Genomic DNA, 19,517 nt, shown 5'->3' with positions numbered 1-19,517 from the left:
TTTGTTTTATTGATGTACTTCACTTAAGCTCTGTACCGGTATATGATATACTAATTGTGTACACAAACTTTAAAAAATATTTCATTCGAAGGAAGATGAGTTTTGCAGTCACGATGTTCAGACCATCTTGACTGCAACGTAGAAAATATCATACATCAGTCTACAGGTGCAACTGCCCATCGCGGCACATTGGACACGGCTAACAGTTATTTAAGGTGTTTAAGGATACTTTATATCCTTAAGTATGTTTATAATGTTATAATACGTTATAATTGCCCGACAAGTAGCACTTCATCCGAACAAAAGTTCATAAAGAGCAGAAACTTTCAGGATCCTTCTTTAATCAGATACTGCAAAAGCTTCTTTTTGGCTCTAGCAACTTCTGGAGCATTCGCTTCACTCTCCTTCATAAGAGGAGTGGTTAAGGGTGAGGATACAGAAGAATTACGTTGGAGTGACCGTGATTCAAGCCGCATGACTACTAAACAGAGTAATGTTCTTGTATTCTCTCTATCGTATGAACGCCTCTATCCTTATGTGGTCGTCGCGGAGTATAAAGAGCAAATTCTTCTTCTTCTTCTTCCGATCTCCACTTTTATTCTAAGAGATACCCGGTTACAGCCTTTGAGTGGGTGTTTTTATGTACTGAAACTTCCGTTCTTATAACTCACATTAGACAACTTGCTTCATTATTGTCTGAATGGTTTCATTCGTGCAATAAATATTAAATGTTATTACTTCGAAGATGAATCTAAATTATTTTATTTGAACATTGAATGAATTACATTCAGACATCGAGGTATTTAGAAAACAATTTATCCCAGAGGTAGGAGTATTTTAAAAGTAATATAAATCCACGCGCCTACTGTGTTACTGGTATTCATATAAGTAGAAATATGAATTGAACTAATATACTATTTTTAATTATTTTTTAAAAAATTAATAATTTGTCTTTAATTAATTGAATTATTTTTTCACTCTGTACAACGTAATTGCTAAAAACAATAAATTCATTTGATACGTGGGTTTTATGAGATAAAAACTAGAGGTTTCTTTATATATATATATATATATATATATATATATATATATAAATTAATTTAAGAAGAAGATATATATTCATGTGCCTGTAGGCAACAATTTCATGTAAAAATTCATTGTGTGGCCTTAGTCGTCTAATTGTGGTTCGATGGAAAAAGATTTAATGGCATTAGAAACTAATAGAATTAATAATTAAATTATTTAGATAATTAATAATTAAGTATGCGTATGCTAGGCACGACTGTAACTGAGTGATTAGCATGCACGTACAAAAATTCCTTTCTGTCACTGAGACCATGAACTCAAATTGAATGAAAAACCGAATATTCTTGTAATCTCTATCTCGCAGACTTCCTGGATGGAGCAGAATGAAATGTATTATTTTGGTAATATTGTTTGTATTATATATAATAATATTTGTTTTATTTTAAATCTCACATAGTCACCAGGTGGTGTACATGTTCCAACGCCATCTGGTTTGTTTTGATCTTAGCAAGCATATATTTGCATTACAGATTCCTTTCAATGTTTTCTCCAGCAAAAAGATGGTGTAAAAACGATTCTCTTTTAATTCTCTACCCGTTCCTCTTGTTTTCAATTTTTACCCTGCGGTAAACCAAAAGGCGTCGTTGAATTGTGTCTTCATGGTCTGCTTGTCTATTCTGCGAACGAAAGACGAGAGGTGAGACTAAAAATATATACCCTTAAACACAGACCAACTAACTCCGTCGCCATCTGAAAAAGAACTCCGCCAGTTCCTTTCCATCGAGACAGGATTTGAACCGACGACTTTTCTAAACGGTAGGGTAGATAGGACACTAGTGACTTAGTGTTTATTGTCTGGCAGCACCAGGGTCTCCCCCAACTCGGCGTACTATTATGTGATGCATATACTGTAGTTCCCTGTAAAGGCTAGAATGTTTAAGTCTAGGTTTGTGCAGTGTAGTGTTGGGTTGTGTTGTTCTTCTGGCGGTTTAGCCATGGGGAGCCCCCCTGCCCTTGTGGGACCCTACGTTCCCCGTCACTAAACCCTTGGAAGTAGGCAGGCAGTGCAATAAAAGGAAAGAACTCTGGCTAGGAGAGCAATTGTAGGAGCCACATAATTGCATTAGGCTCCTTTTAACAGTTTTTTGAAATTATAATATGGCAATTAATTAACTGAACAACACCAATATATCACGTGAAATACTAAGTTGTTTCATTGGAAATGCCGCAATTAAATTGAGTAAATCTCAAAAAAAAAAAAAAAAAGAAAAGAAAAACCCTTTAAACAATTTGGTTAGAAGTTAATTAGTTGAGTGGTCAGCACAGGGGTGCATAATTGGATGTGCTTTGAGTGACCAGGGTTCAAGCCCATCACTGCTAAATACGGTGCTGTTTCTAGTATTTTCTGTATTTTGTGAACTCCTCTTCCCGTGTGGTCGTCCCGGAGTATAAATAGAAGATTTATGTATTTTTTTTCCAATTAATTTCTTTCTTTTACTTACTTACTTTATAATCATTAACTTTTCTTTTCTTTTTTTTTTTCTTCTTAACTTTTCGCTCTCGCTGCCTGTTTTTTTTCTGTGCCTATCCTAATCAAATGTTTCTTAACCGCTTCCTTCTCTGCGATTTTTGTCTATATAATTCCTTGACACGCGCATCATTCTTGTTCTGCAAACAATGCACATAGTATTAGTGTAGGTAAGCAATGTGAGCACCTTTGTAAACATCCCTAAAATGAAATTGCGCAAAAGTTTCCTATAACGGTTCAATGTGCAATGGAGGATATCGAAGTGACGTTATCCCTGGAACTTGTCATTCCAGAAAAATTGCTCGATAACCCCATTCGTTACCTGAAATGCTGGAAGGTGGTGCGAGGGTCACACAGTTCCGAAACACTCCTTAAAGCTAATAAAGCAAATTATTTGTAGAAAATTTTCCCGCAGTGTGTTGAAACAGTCATTTAAGGGATCATCAGAGCCGATTAATATTTATTATTATCCCGGAGAGCGCCTCCAAGCCACAAGACCCCGTGTAATGACTGTTGCGTCCCCCCCCCATTCCCCTCTCATCTTTAAATAGCCTCGTTATGGATGGATGCACCGAAACGGTTTAGTTTACTGTAAAAGAACAACCAATAATTTGTGTGTGTGTCATAATACCGGCTTTGAATTTCCAAGGCGCATTCAACAGCGATTACTGGGAGCGGGCAAGTTATTGTCTCGACAACAGAAACGTGCAATTAACCTCTGAAGAAAGAAATAAAAGAAAAATAAAATCCCAATTTAGTTAGCACGTTTCCCACCAGGTGGCACGTTTCCAATAGTCGTCGTCAGAATTTATTGCTGGGCGTGGAGAACAAGTGTTGCGCGCATCACTTGCCGTGGGTGTAGATTAGATGCGAGAGTAAGAAACAAAAAAATCCATTTAATCGAATGAATATTTACAGCAGTGAAGGGTTGATGACCTCTTTTTACTTGAACAAACACGCGCATTTGCATCCTGCACAACTGTTTCTCGATATTTCAATCCAGCAAGACAGTTGATATCTGTACCCTGTCCGATCACGTCTATCCAACAATTTTCTTTCTCTTCGACAGTGTACACAGCCTACTGTACACGCACGCACTAATACATAAAATTCTGAAGTCCAGTGAGTTACATTCCTTGGTAGCGAACTAATAAATATATTTGCACTTTCAAACGACTTCGACATCGTTGCTGGATCGGGCAGTCCATCCATCCTTCTACTGCAGTGGCTGACTTTGATACAATCCGAACTGTAATTCAGAAAATAACCCATCATTATTTATAAGTTTGTGTCATTTCGTCTCATGATTGGAAATACTGAACGCTTTTAGGACGATTGGTGCTGGATGTGCAAAAAGGAATGTCAGTAATTGCCGATTGTTCCCCAACGAGTCAAAATCTTGCAGGCCTCATTATTTGAATCCGCTTTTATGACATAAGCATGACAGGATTTCATTCCAACGATTCGTTTTTATTTATAATGCCTTAATCATGCGGTGATGTCCAACTTTTCCCGTACAGGGGCCATATTCAAAGTTAGATTTGGTTCGTGGGCCGCACTGAGTGATTCGAGAAAAATTAATGTGACATTTTCCGTATCCTTTTACACGTAAAAGGAAGTTTTTCTGTTTTCACGTTACTGTTTTTTGTTTTTAGGCTATATATAAAAAATGCAAATTCCCAACACTTTTATGTGAAACAAATCTATGTCAGTGATTTATTTTTTTAGATTTTTTTAGAAAATATGACTTACTTTTGTTTTTTTAATATATTACTTATACTTTTGCCTTACTTTCGCTTTTAAATGCTCCCTTTAGAAAATTTACAACTTGTAAAGGATCGCTGCTTTTCAATATTAAGGTGAATAATCAAATATAATGATACCCCTAAAATTGAAAATATTCGAAAATTTTTGTTAAGTACAATACACAATTACATTTGCTGAACAAAACATTTAATGAGATATTTTTTTTGATAATTAACAAAATTTGAAATGCTATTTTAGTTCACTTTCCGCGCTGGCCGTATAAAAATAATTCGCGGGCCATATCCGGTTCGCGGACAGTAGGACACCACTGTTCAGTGTTTTTTAAAAAAAATTAATAATATTTGATAAAGTGTTTTTAAAGTATTTTACAAATAAAATGCCTACGGACATAAATGAATAAATTAAAGTAGGATAGTGGGTGTGCGTTTGGATAACGTGTTCGGTCTCAATCTCTCTGTCTATCTAAGAGTTTTGTATAACCTTTCCTTCTTGTTTGTAAAGTACAAATAAATTCTCACTCCCTCTCCCCATAGGCAAGGCGTTAATAATGGCGCAAAAAAGAAGAAAGTATTTCTTATCTAAGCACTGTTTCCATTAATGCTCAGAATATTACAAGAGGATATGTTGATGATACACAAATCTAAAGGAAAGTAGCTGGCTACAGTAGCCAGAAACTTAAAAAAAACTAACTTCAACAATTTGAGTTTTCCTGTCCTTGCAACAGTTTGAACCGATATCAAGCTAAACAAATCAGTGAGCATTATCTTTTCACGCAAACTGAAACCATTTCAGATTTCACCAGAACTTAATGTCAAAGTGATTTCTAATGCCTGTAAAATAACCAATCTCTTGGAACTAGCTTTTGACTAAAAGATTGCCTTCGTAACCACATAAAGAAGCTGCAAATAAGGTGGAGTGCCAAACGACACCTCTTGCATAATTATGATCTTAAGACCACAAGGAAATAACATTTTTCGATTAATTCAGCCAGTTGCACTTTGAATTCAGGCACCAGCAGATACCATAAATATAAAATGGATTTTCTGAAATGAATACTTGCTGATGCAGCAGTACAACCAAAGATGCCCCCAAGCCGCACCATCTGATTCTTTACAACTGCTGTGACCTCAACTTTGAGTCAGTACAAATCCTCAGAAGATTGAAAAATACAATTAAAATGATATTGGGCGGAATAATATCACTGGAAGATGCTGGTTCCAGCGCTTTGAACCAGACAAACGCAATGACATGATAAAACCGTACTAGAAAGAACAAGATCGCTTCCATTTCACTTTTCGATTCATTGTTTGTTACTACTGGTTTTCCTTCTATGATGACTTGAGTCAGTAGCGAATTAGCACTTTCCGGCCCATATAGTTTAGAATTACACGATTGTTTTAATTTTTTACAAGGGCATAAGGAAAGTATAATTTTTACACGAATTGTTTGACTTTTAAATACAAGGAATCGATTTACTTCGATGCTCTTGGTATTGTGCTGTGGTAACATCGAAGCTCAACTAAATTCTGGGACCGTAAGTGCATTAACTACGCTCATGCTTAATTCTGACACTGAACAAGGTGTGAATTCCTGTTTTAATATTTGCGCATTTCACGACTCGTTGTAGCGCCGACTTAAAGTAGTCTTCCAAGCCACAAACCTCCCCTCAACACGATCGCACTCGAATCTTTCTATCCAACTAACTGCTTGGAGTTGTTATAAATCGCAAAATATCTGTCGTGTCTAGAAAGAGCAGCGAGATCACGCGTAGTTCGCCAATCGGCGTGGTGGCGGCGCTGTCCTCACGGGCGAAGTGATAATGAAGTCGTAGGTAGCCACCATTAACGCCAGGCAGCCACGAAGGACAAAGAGCCCCCGAGCCCAGCTGATTTATGAAGTTTTTATACGAGTGCCGAACCTTTTTCGGACGGAGTTCTTCTGACAGCAGCCGTTTGTTCTATTCCTTTTGTCGCTCGAATTCATTCTCACACATGTACCTAATTACTAGATGCCGGTTATTGGTAAGTAGCCTGAAAAGGTCTCGTTTTTATTGTTTTGCCGTCTCCGTCCACACACGAAACGTAGAAACAAACCTTGAATGACATGTCCTTCCATGTCCTGAGGCCACGGGTGGTGGAAGCAACAGTCATCTATTAGTCTAGATAAACATCTCGATTAGGAAATGGGACGAGAGTAGGAAACAAGTGTAATGCAGAAGCTTAATGGTTTCACGATTGGTTTAGCCTACATTTCAAGGTGTAGCTGCACATTTTTGGCCAATTTCGGCACTTTTCTTGCTATTGGCCGTAAACGGATAACCAGCAGAGGCAACTCTTTCTTTAAAAAATAAAATAATAATAAAACTTCATTGGGATTCTTGAAGAATGAGGAAACCGGATTGAGCAGCCTGGAAATTCAGCGAACCAGAACGTAATTTAATTTATTTAAATTTCATTCGTGTTCCTTGCATAAAAACTATGTAGCGGCTAATAATTTTACTGAGCTGGCGCCATCTGGTGTAATATTAAGGAATAAAACTCTACGTAGGGCCACAACCCGTATTTTCCAGACCAGCACCAACTGGCGTGCAGTAACCAAGTCAATCGTCCTCCCCACTCCTTTTTTTTTTTTTTTTTTTTTGTTATTGAGCCAATGTGTGCACCCTAGAATAGAATTTCACGGGGAGCAATTATTTACTGAAAACAAGGTGCTGTATAGATTTGCACATTCTTGCATTATACTGCAATGTTGTAGTTCCGCATGCACCGTGTGACTCGTTACTGGTTTATTAAAGCTTCGCTAACTGTCCACTGTTCAGCCAACCACTTCGGATCTCTGGAGTGCAATCATTTGCCCCAACCACTCGCCACGTTAACTCCGAGATTGGAAAGGCCAGTTGATAATCCTCCGTCCCTGTTTCTAAATTCATGTAGTCGATTAGTTTAGTAGGCCCATAGAGGGGCGACGCCGCTTATGTTCTTGACAGCGTGCCTGAAGGGTTACTCGTGGAGACAATGCAGCCTCTTTGACTTAACTTATGATTACCAACCATATGATTACCAACCAGACCCCATTTCAAGTCCAGATGATGAGCTGTTTTCCATTCAAATCGATCGACAGCAGCTTCGTCAAGCCATCAACTCGCTGCGTCCGTCATGCACCGCTGGCATCGATAATGTCCCACATTTCATCGTAAAGTGCCTCAGTCCATATATCCTTGATCCTCTGCTCTACTTGTTCAACTCCATCCTCTCTCATAGAGTGTTTCCTGCATCCTGGAGCAAATACAGTCTTGCCCCACTACCTAAAGTTCAACTACCAAGCCAGCCGAAGCACTACAGACCGATTTCCACTGCATCCACGCTCCTAAAGCTACTGGAAAAAGTCCTTCTTCCGCATATAACACGCCATCTTCTTCCACAATCATCAAAACAACTCCATTATGTTCTCCCTAATAGATCAACTGTCTCCAACCTTCTGGCAGTCCAAACGGAGATTTTAAATGCATTTGAGGCCAAATCAGAAATGGCGGTTGTTTATGCCGATATTGAAGCTGCTTTTGATAGCCTCAACATCTCAGCCCTTCTGAATCTCCTAACGAATTTCTTTCGGATCAAAGGTGACGTTTTCGCTTTTCTGCACTCGCTCCTCCGGAACAGAACAGTGTACCTCACTCATCGTAACCTCTGCTATACCCGATCCATCAATGCTGGTGTGCCGCAAGGTGGCGTTTTATCGGGGTTACTTTTTACCGCCCTCCTTATTCCGTTTGTATGTAACAGAGATGATGTCATTACCTACGCCGACGATATAAAGTTCCTAACGCAAATACCACCATCAGCTGACAGGGGAGTGATCACATCGGAAATCTGTAATAAAATCACAGCTTTCTCTAGCCATCTCAACCATTTCGGTCTCAAACTGAACCCCCAAAAATCCGTTATTATGGTTTTTTCTCTGAAGAAGTGTCCCACATCCATACAACCCTCACTGCAGGGTGCAGTTATTCCAAGTGTTACTAAACACAAAGATCTCGGTGTAACCTTCGACCCAAACCTTAGGTTCAACTGTCACATCGAATGTGTTCTACGCAAGATCAACCGAATGCGCTGGATTGCCCGTCAACATCTTCTTCATAACACAGACGCAAGAACCACAATCAGATATCTGGAAACCATTGTGTATCCTACCTTTCTGTATGCCTCTGAAATATGGGCATCAGCAGTACCTTCTCTCATGAAGCCCATCTTCGCCAGTGAATACTGGATATTGAAGTGGGCAACCCACAAGCATCGACTCCCCCCTCAGCAGAGGACCACCAGCATGGCCGACCAACTCCAAATCCCGCGGCTGCCTCAAATAATCAGCATGAGGAGAACTGCGACCACAGTCAAAATGCTGGTTGGAAAAATCAATTCCCCTGACTTCTGGGATATATGCCAGTGGCATGTTCCACTTCCGTCCTTACGAGCCACCCCTCTTCTTCAGCTACAACGGAACAGGCTGAAGATCAGTGACAGATTCCTACCTGGACAAGTACTTCCGACAGTACAAGCCCTGCTAATGATCGGAGTTGACCTGCAGAAATTCGCTTCTGATCGCAATTACAGGCGCTCGTTGGCCGAACTTGTTCCCCTTTTGTTTGGCCCCTGATGTCGACTCATACCGATATCTCCATCTGCTATCTCCTATGAGGCGCATAACGGCACATCGCAGGCAAATCGACGAACTGTCTTCACAAGAAAATGCAATACCGAACATCAATTTGGCACTGTGAAATATTCTGACTTGTGTGAATATGCTTAAATATGTGCTTTGTACATATGAACGTGCACATACCTTGGTGCACTGTCTGCCTCACAACTATGTACATACTCATATCTATTGAATGGCTAATGCTACGTTTTTAATTGTTATGTAATCTTTTATACTGCACATATTTTTATACTGTACATATTTTTATATTACCCTATATCATTGTCAAGCCCCTGGCCTCCTGGCTGTGGCGGGCACATTATTGTATCTTTACTGTACAATAAAGATTTTCTTCTTCTTAACTCGTGCTTTCTTTGATAACGATCATCGTGTTTCCGGTGTCACTCAGCCACGTGACCTTTATTAGCCCCAACAAGATTGTTGGTGGCCATTGTGTGAACCAAACCCACAGTTCGCGTGTTGCACGAATTACTTTGTTCCGGATGGAAATGGATCATATTTTTGATGAGGACTTTTTTCTCTATTGTCCCTCAGCTCTACCCACACGTGGTTAGGTTTAATGTTATTAACGATTCCTCCACTCTGATAATTGTCAGGCGAAGGTCAATCGTTCCGTGTTCGAAAATGTCAAGTAATTGCAAAGAGGGTAAAGTAGGTGGCAAGGCTTTCTAAAACAATGTCTTTGCTTTAAATCATTTATTAACATTAAACAGTCGATTGGTGAGCCATAAGACAAAGCAACAGAGAGAGAGAGAGAGAGAGAGAGAGAGAGAGATAGAGAGAGCGAGAGCGAGAGCAACTACAACAAAAAATTGTATCATAATTGGAAGGACTCTCTGCTTCAATCCTCTTCCCTTTAAAGGGAACTCGGGCTTTACTTAAAAACAACCCTGTTCGAATTGGCAATCACTGTTAGCAATACGAAATCGTGTCAACAGTTGTAGTTTGTCAACATGTGCGATTGATACGTATTCACAAATTTTGTTTACTTTCAAGACAAGATCCGGCTAGAACAGGATTCGAAACATGTTCCAGAGAGATGAAACATATCATATCAAAACTCGTTTGGCAACCTGCAGTGCACGAGATGTGTGGAAACCCCAAAAATATCCCCATTTTTGTGTGATGAACCCTTTTAGCCACATATACTAGGCGAATGCGATTTCTGTTTTCCTGCATCTATCACTCCATCGATCATCCGAGTTCACAAGTCACAGCTATCGGCATGATTGCCGCTCTAAAAGTTACCCCAGCACGTCATCGGGGCACACACGTGCTATCCACACAGCCTTGGAGCGAGAGCTATTAGCATAAGCAATTCGGGAAGACAGCGATTGTTTAATGGTTTAAAACACATCTAATCGATGAGCCATGTCATCGATCAAATCTTGAAGAACTCATGTATGCGTGGACAAGCCACTTATTCTCCAGCTCGAAGCGGATCCAACTTGTGCTCTGATTTAGCCCTGTCTTTGTATGTTTTATAGGTCAAGTAATGCCTATTTTAGCAGCTGACGAATACCAAGAACTGCACAACAGTTTCTTCATTTTCTGTCTTCTTGCACAGACTTCTTGACTAGTAATACGCAAGTTTATGTACTCTTCATTCAACTTTAAGTAGGCTGTATTGTACAAATGTTTTAGACAACTTCCTATGCGCCACTGGAATAACGATTTTCCTCTGCTCATAACGGACCGGACGATTTGTTCGTTATCCGTGAAAAAACAAGATATTGGCTTTTTTAATGGAGCCTGCTGTTTTGATAAACCACAGTAAATTCGAAAGAATTTGCAAAGTTTTCGTTTGTTTCATTGATTTTTGTTGTATTGAACATAAACGTATTCGCATTCAGTACATTTTGCATTGCAATTATGTTCAAATTCAGTAATCAAAAATAAACATAATTTTAAAATCTATTTTTTCAAACCACCCAACTTTTAAAGAAATAAATTCACATCTAATGGTTATCAAAGCTTATGAATATCGTATTTATATCCAACTGTATCCTTTTAGCAAAGATTATAGCTTAGTTCCCCAAAATCATTCTTACTTACAAAATCATAGCAATGTATACAAATCCACCTAAAATTTACGGATTTCTGCAGTGCGTCTATTTGAACCTGCATTACGCCACAAATGCACAATCCATAGTTTAATCCAGAGCATTAAAATTTACGGATTTCTGCAGTGCGTGTGTTTGAACCTGCATTACGCCACAAATGCACAATCCATACTTTAATCCAGAGCATTAAATTTTCCTCAGCTTCTCTGTTATAGTTTAAAAATTTGTTACTCATGGGAAAGTTGTTACTTTACTCTTGAGAAAAAATGGATTTTCTAAATGAGAATTGTGGACTGAAGTCCTCACTTAATTGTATTTTAAGGAAAATAAGAAAAAAGATACAGCGGTTGAATGAGATGTTTGCTCTTCAACACGATAGCAGTTGTGCCGCTCCTCCTCACGCCACAACCGTTGTATTGTTATTATTTATTTGTTTATTATTATTATTGTTTTTCTTTTGATAAAAATGAGCTGATATTGGTTTCAGAGGTACACCGATCACGTTTTTAGACTAAACCGAGGAAGGGGTTTGGTCTTTCTCACCTAGGAAAAAAGCAGTTGATAAACAGTAACACACTAAGTGTTAGTGTGTTACCGTTTCTGATTTTGCATTAAATTCAAAAATTATTTATTTCATTTTAACATTAATTCAAAACTTTCACCTCAAAGTTAACAAAAAAAACATCAAATGACAAATACCCTAAACCTAAAAGTAAGAGAGATAGGTCCTCTGTATTTTCATATACAGTATACATATTTAGTGACACGGACATATACATTTAGTAGTGATTCAGACCTGCGTGACTATTAAATACAGTGATGTTCTTGTGAAGCCCTCTGTCCTTAGGTGTTTTACCCGTATAAGCCGAATTTCTTTTTATGCGATTTACTCGCTTTTTCGATTTTTAAACAAGAGTTTGGGAGGAGAAGGAGGAGGAGGATATATTTCCTCCCCCAAAAAATACAATAATAGCTTCTTTATATCAGCTTAAGTGAACGATATATTTTAAATATATTGTTCTGCGCAAAGTCCTCACCACCGCTTTACAAATGCTTGAAGATCGTGTTGCTCTTAGACCAAACTCTGCTTTTATTATGAAATGAAAGTATAAAATTCTCACTTTTCAGTTCTAAAGAATTTTTATTCTTCGATGTAATTTGTTTTCATAATTTCTTGAATAGTGCAACAGGTACATCATAACATGATACCGAAAATTGCTTCCTCTAGACATCATAGCAATTTCCATTAAATATAGATTTAAGATACGAAAAAAAAAAAAAAAATTCATTTTAATTTGAAAGAAATTAAAAAAAAAAAAAAAACATGCTCTCATTTGAATTCCAGATTTCTCTTTTTCTAAGAATATACATAAAGATTGAACGGCATTAACAATTCAGTTTATCAGTAAGACTAAATGATGCAAGGAAACCGAATTTTTCTGCAAAATCAGCAAAAAAAATAAAAATAAACCACCCGCTGGCCAAAGGCAAATTTCCGCACATCTATCCGACATCCGTCCTTCCTCAATTTGAATTTATGCCCTCTGAGCTGATTATTCTGAGCAAGATGAAGAATCCCATTGGCATTGAGCATGCTCAAACCATTCAAAACCTTATACACCTCTATCAGATCACCTCGCCGGTGCCTAGTCTCCAGACTGTGTAATTTGCAAAACTTAAGCCTTTCTTCGTAAGAGCAACCCTTTGTTCCATTCACTAATCTTGTTGCCCTTCTCCAGCAGCTCTACATCCTTCTTGAAATGAGGCCTCCAGACCTGTATACAGTACTCAAGATGTGGCCTAACCATTGCCTTATACAAGGGAATAATCACCTCCTTATCCCTGCTAGAAAAATTCCTATATATCATTGACAAGACACCATGAGCTACTCTTGCAGCTCGTCTGCACTGCTCAGAGAACTTCATATCTGCCTGCACAATTACCCCCAGGTCCTTTTCATTCTCCACCACTGTCAGTGTAGTACCGCAGAGTTGATACGTTGCTCTGCGGTTACTGTTTCCCATATGTAGTACTTTACATTTGTCAATGTTAAACTTCATTTGCCACCTCTCAGCCCATCTGTTCAACCTTTCCAGATCCTGTTGCAGCAGCAACAGGATCTGTAAAGATCCTGTTGTATATGTCTGTTGTTCGCTGTTCTTTCGGATTAAATTGTTATCTTAAAGAATACATTTCACAACTGCAACTTCATACACATTTTTACATCATCGCCGACTGAAAGCTGTTCATTCTACTCCCTTTTCACGACAGTATTCGAAGAAATACTACCACCTGGAAAATCAAGGTCATTCATTATTGAAAGTCCTTGATTTTCCAAGTATGTTCGTTATACCACTAGCATCCTACCTTTTAAGATTGTTAATTCTTTAAGCAAACGATATCAGGATGACGTTTGATGCAAAATTGAAATTAGCAGCCATTTGGCGTGATCTTCTTGTGGCCTGTATTTGTTATGGGTTTGCCTGGGTTTTGCAGGAAGGAGAATTTTGTAGCTACAAGTTGGTTCGTGTCACAGACATGTAAGCAAAGCCACGACAGATTGTTGCTTGATCACTTTGATAAGTAGAAGCATAATTCGATTTAAAGATATTTGAGCTGGGTGCAACATGGCCGAAGATGGGCACAGTGGCTGGTGAGTTCGGCAAAAGGGTGTGTCCGTATGAGGAAACACTAAGAATATGTGGGCTACAGAGCTTGGACACAACAAAAGGAGACTTGATGGAGCTGTATAAGGCTTTGAGAGATGAAAGAAGAACAAGACTGATTTGAAATTAGTGGTTTGTAAATTTAAAATGATCATAAAAATATATATATATATACTGTATATATATATTTTTTATTTTATCTTCTTTTTATTATTTTTTTTTTTTTTTTTTTGGCTGTGCAGCAAAAAACTAGGACTTCCTTGCACTTGACTAAAAAATAGTTCAGTATCCTGTAAAAAATGGTGGTGGCTTATTTATTCTCCGCTGATTCTTTTTTTCTGTTTCCTTTATTTTCTTTTCTTTATTTTATTATTATTTTTTTTTTTGTTCTATCCCACCTCACAGCTATTTTTTTCATCCTTCATTATTTACCTGGTGTTTGGTTTTCAGCCTGCAAAACATCCAAAGCGGACAATAAACACACTTTTACATATGTCCCTAAGCGCATGCTCATACTATTATGAGCATGCGCTTAGGGACCTTTAATACCATATATATATATAGCAGTGCTTAGCACACGCTTCTTGATTTAGACCGGGGTTCGAGCCCGTGACCACCAAATACGGAAAGGTCAGGGAATGACCATCGCATATCCCCGGAGCAATATGGCCTTAATTGATAATGCTCCTAAAAAAAAAACAAATAACAAACTGCTCGACAAAATAAGCAGAACTAAATGTTTTTCATGAATATTTTATTGTGAATAGTGTTGCTGAAGGCAAATATTTGATATAATAGGCATCATGGCATGCAAATTCCGAGTATCCAATATAATAAATCGACCTACCGCCGTATAGAGCCGCAGGTTATTCATGCCTATAAAACACGAACTGCCACCAGTTCACTTCATTCCCGTTTTTGGCTTGCTCAGTGGGATAACCACATCTCCAGTACTCAGGATGGCAACTCATCGTCATTTAGATGATTTTTTGAGATGTTTTTCTTTTAATTATTATTTTTTTTGGTAGTTGTTGGCGTATCGGCTTCTGTGGCCATAATGCACCTCCCAAGGTTTTTACAGTACTTTGATCCAAGCCCGAGACGGGATTCGAACCCGCGACCTTTGGGTTGCCAGGCAGGCACTTTACCCACCCGACTAGCCCGGTCGGCATTTTGAGATGGTAGCCGTTAGATGACTTGAAACCGGGCAATCGAAAGCAGAGGTGGCATCGGCGTAATTTGTCACGCAGTGTCGTATCGACATTATGGAATCAGTTTCAGGAGATAGGAACCATTACAAGAAGAGCTGACCAGGGTCGCCCTCGCCCGAGTGTTGCGTCAATCAGAACATACCGCTATGTGTCTCTAACAGCAAGACGGAAACGTATGACGTTGTTATTGTTGTTGTTATGTTTGTTATTTGGTTTTTAAGAGCATTAGCAACTAAGGCCATATTGCTCGGGGATATGCGGTGGTCATTCCCTGACTTTTCCGCATCCTCCGTATTTGGTGGTGACGGGCTCGAACCCCGGTCTAATCAAGAAGCGTGTGCTACGCACTGCTGCTCCTTCCCACCTGGCTACGCAGTCGCCATTGTTGTTGTAGTAAGGTATTAGGATCATCAGCGACTAAGGCCATATGGCATCATGTATTCTGTCTGTAAATTGCGTGTATTGTGTGGTCGAATTTGTTTGCTGTTTCCAGGAAAAAAACCATGCTGCGCTCACCTTAGACTGACTAACTCAGCCACGTTGTCAGAAAAGCCCATAAAAGTTCCTCACTTCATCAGTTGGACTCGAACTCAGGTCTTTTCCATCCGGTGTTTGGAGGACGGTGATTCTACCAATTGTGCTACATTCGAGGGAACCCTGCGATATCCTGTCATCAACTGTGTCTTGAGATTGCTGCAGCCACAGGTGAAAACATTTCCAACCGGACTATTCAAGAAGGCTTAATTCGAGTGGACTCTACGCAAGGCAGACCCCATTAACTCCAAAACACTGCAGAGCTCGTCGAAACTGGTGCCATGAACATGGAGTGACTTGGACCCCTGATTAATGGGTACGGTTCTGTTCTCTGAGGAGTCCTGTTTTAGTCTACAAACAGTTTCTGGACGTTATTTCATCTGGAGACAACGAGGAATGCTGTACCACCCCTCCAACATCAGAGAAAGGGACACTTACGGTAGAGGCGGTTTTCTCGTTTTCTTATTTTCTACAGACAACAGATTCTCGAAGTGTATGTGCGACTTTTAGGGGGTGCGGTTTGCCTGGATTTTCTTTTCATGCAACACAATGCCATTGCATATAGAGATCAAGTAGTGTAGGGATACTGAAGATAAACTGAAGATTCTGATGTACAGCTCCCGCCCTCGTAGCAAACGATAGACAACTTATTCCGCGTTGTTGAGTGTACTTGAAAGTAGTTTATTCAGGATATAGCCGACTCTTGTGATGCCATGTGTAATTCTGTGTTTCTGACTACCCCTACCTCTCCCTTGTACTTTTTAAAATAGTTCCGACTCCTGGTTTTGTAACATGCCAAAAGAGCCGTGCAAGGCTGCAAGATTTTTGTTTGCCTATATACGTTATTGGCCAGAACGGAACAATTGTACTCATCAATCACAAACTTCCGGTTAACGTTGCTTCATATTCGTATTGTAATATTACCGTTTTGTAGTAGTTCCTGGCTTTAGATTGAGATAAAATCAATTCAATGAAACAACAGTTTTGTATTCGTAGAGACAGCATTAAATTTGCATTTAGGAAAAAAAGTTCACCGAATATCAGCATTGAACACGTATCGGGGGCAGGATGGTTGTTGTTATTGGATTTTAGGAGCATTAGCGACTAATTCCATACTGCTCCGTATATATGTGTATTGTCTTTAGATTTTCTGTTTGCTGGACGAAAAACCCGAGTTTCCTGGAGAAAAAGCCGCGCTGTCCTCGCCTGAGACCGACCAACTCAGTCACGGAGTAGGGTGGGGTGGCGGAAGGGGATTCAGGTGTGCCGCATGAAGACTGGATAGGACTTAGGTTGCCGCGAAAGGAAAAGTCCTCCTTACAACGGTTTCGCGACTTTCAGTTGATTGAGAGGTCAATTGAGGCTATGCTAAGCGATCTCAGGCGGAAGGAGTAGGGGATTCCCTGAGTTATTCCTGGTTTTTCAGCTCGCACAAAATGCAAATCGGCCTGTGAACACACATTTGTACAGAGATTATATACGATGTCACTGTATCGTGGCATGTTTTGGGCGCATCAGCCAAAATCCCAGCAGCAGCTATAGCGGAAGGAAAAAAAAGTTGGGATCCACTGTCTGTTTATTTTCAAGAAGGATTGCAATTTAGAATTAATAGTAGTTGATTGCAGAAATGCGCAGAAACAGCAAATTAAAATATATATATATATATATATATATATATATATATATATATATATATAGTTTAATAATACTCAATCTAAAGTAGTAGATGCTATAATCAGCAACTATGAGGAGGTTAAAAATAATAATGCTGAGATAAGAAATAAATTAAAATATTTTTATTATTTTGTAATTTTAATTTCATTTAATTTTTTAAAAGGATTTCATATCTCACTCCTTCCCCATCATACATATATGTCCCTATTTTTTTGCTTTTCGGTCCTTATTTTCCCATTTTCCACTTGTTACATTACTACAGAGCTTTTTTTACTTTTCGGTTTTTATTTCGGCTAAATTTTAGCTTTAATAGACATCCTCACATTCACTTCACACTTTTGCTCTTTCCTTGTTCCAACGCTCAGAATAAGTAGATGATAACTTTCTCATTTTTATTATTTTTCATTATTTTTATATTCTCAACTCTTCAGCCACCCCAGTTTGGTTTCATTATCGCTAATATTTAAGATATAAATTCCATCATTATATACGTGTACACACAAATATCGTGTATACTACTCATAAATAAATAAGAAGTACAGTATTTCTAATTTGCTATGCTGTTTATTATCATTTGTAGGATCGCAAGTTGTAGGGCAACTTGTGATCTTACAAATACACACAAAGACACACACACGAAGACACATTGCTCCCAATTGGCCGCATGCGCCTCAGCACAGTGACAGGTGGATGGGAACATTGAACCAAAAACAAAACAAAAAACGAATAAAAACGGGAGTGAAAATAAATTGATTCAGCTGAAGTCGTGTTTGTTGTTGAAATCCCTCTGAATTTACGGGTTTACCGTGGTGATCACGTGATAATTTTCAAACCATGGAATGTGACTCGAGTTTGCACATTCAACAAGGACAACGGGAAAAAAAAAAAAAAAAGAAAAACAATGAAGAAAAAACGATGCCTCCAACTATGGCGGGAGACAAGTGTTTATGCGCATTTTAAAGAAACAACCCGGCGACAGTGTCGAGGCGACTCTCGTGTAGCTATTAGTGTCATTAAGAATTTCACGACGCACTTTTTCCCGCGACGTGCGCAATAATCCACTCGCATCCAGACGGGCTATGAAAATTAAAAACACGGCGGGGGCCTGGCGAATTAGTTCCCCAAAAGGCAGTCTGTGTCGTTATAATCACATTAAAATACTTTCTCGTCTATTTTTGTCCTTGCTGCGGGCAAGTGACCTTCTGCCGATCTGATGATGACCTCTCACGGAAGCCATTGATTATACCTGTTCGCCCATCCCGAGGGATGTCGTGCGAGCAGCCGTTTATCCACCGAACTTTAGTCCTACGTGGGGACGCCGACGAAAAAGCAAAAAAAGTGCCTCGTTGTCCGGCCACTTTCGCCGTCGGCAACATCACAGATCCAATCTTGGAACCATTGAAGCCTGATTATGGGCGCGCTGTGCTCGCACTTCCTCCGGACTCTTGCGGGCATCCCCCCTTTGTCATTTACGATAGCAGAGGTGAACCTAATTAGTGTAACCGCAGTGAGTCGCTCGTGTGACAAGCGCACATCAGCATGCCGTTCGTGTGACACGGCAGTGGCGATTGCCCCCCGTTTCTGGCCCAAGGCCCCGCCGTAATGAGTTACAGCCAAACTGATAACAAACTTCTTTGAAATGCTGGCGTCCACGCAACGGCTCCTAGAGGCAGACCAATGACATTTAGCAGGGCTTCGACATCTCTGTCCCGCAGCCTCCCCGCCCAGGCACCTCCGCTAGAGGCTGTCTGGAGGCACGAGGGAAGTGACTCTGTAATTTGACAGGATGCCATTCATAGGACAGTAGCGATTGAAATCAGTGCCTTCAATTGCCAGGAATTTTAATTTTGAAACTTTGAAACGTAATTGTGGGCCAATTATGTCCATGGAGAAATCGGGGTTGCGTGATCGGACATTAAGGGACTAGCCTGTGTGGCCGGCCGAGGAATGCTTTTAATTTTGGGCCACTTTCAGCATCCTCACTTTCCAAGTTCTCGACGTTCCGAAACAGGTTTCGAGTCATATTAACAGGCCGTAAATGGATTAAAGGGAACGAAGAATTCCTGTAGGAATTTGGCAGCCCGTGACGGTCGAGAATCCTTAGTATTCTCGACCGTCACGTGAAATTCCTCGTCTCGAAGACGTCGTTAATCTTTGCTCCTCCGCACTCACTTAATTGAATGGATTTCTCCTCCGCCATACAAAGAAACTAGACTCTAAATTAACCACAAATATTCTCCCCAGTCCCAATTACGTAAAGTAATAATAAATAAATAAAAAGACAGGAAAAATACTGTTTACTGCCCTCTTTGTTAATACTAGAGAACCTTAG

At 39.5% G+C, this 19,517-nt stretch overlaps 1 protein-coding gene across 5 annotated transcripts in view; it reads left to right on the top strand.

The window, feature by feature from the left end:
* LOC150080039 (paired box protein Pax-6-like) overlaps positions 1 to 19,517 on the top strand; it is a 245,495-nt gene that overhangs the window by 125,795 nt on the left and 100,183 nt on the right. The gene's annotated exons all lie outside the window — the stretch shown is intronic.

Source organism: Mastigoproctus giganteus, chromosome 9 (assembly GCF_048544385.1).
Source record: "Mastigoproctus giganteus isolate SK-2022 chromosome 9, ASM4854438v1, whole genome shotgun sequence".
NCBI classification, from domain to species: domain Eukaryota; kingdom Metazoa; phylum Arthropoda; class Arachnida; order Uropygi; family Thelyphonidae; genus Mastigoproctus; species Mastigoproctus giganteus.
Note: the sequence above shows the minus strand (reverse complement) of the source record. Positions and strands in the feature narration are given on the sequence as shown.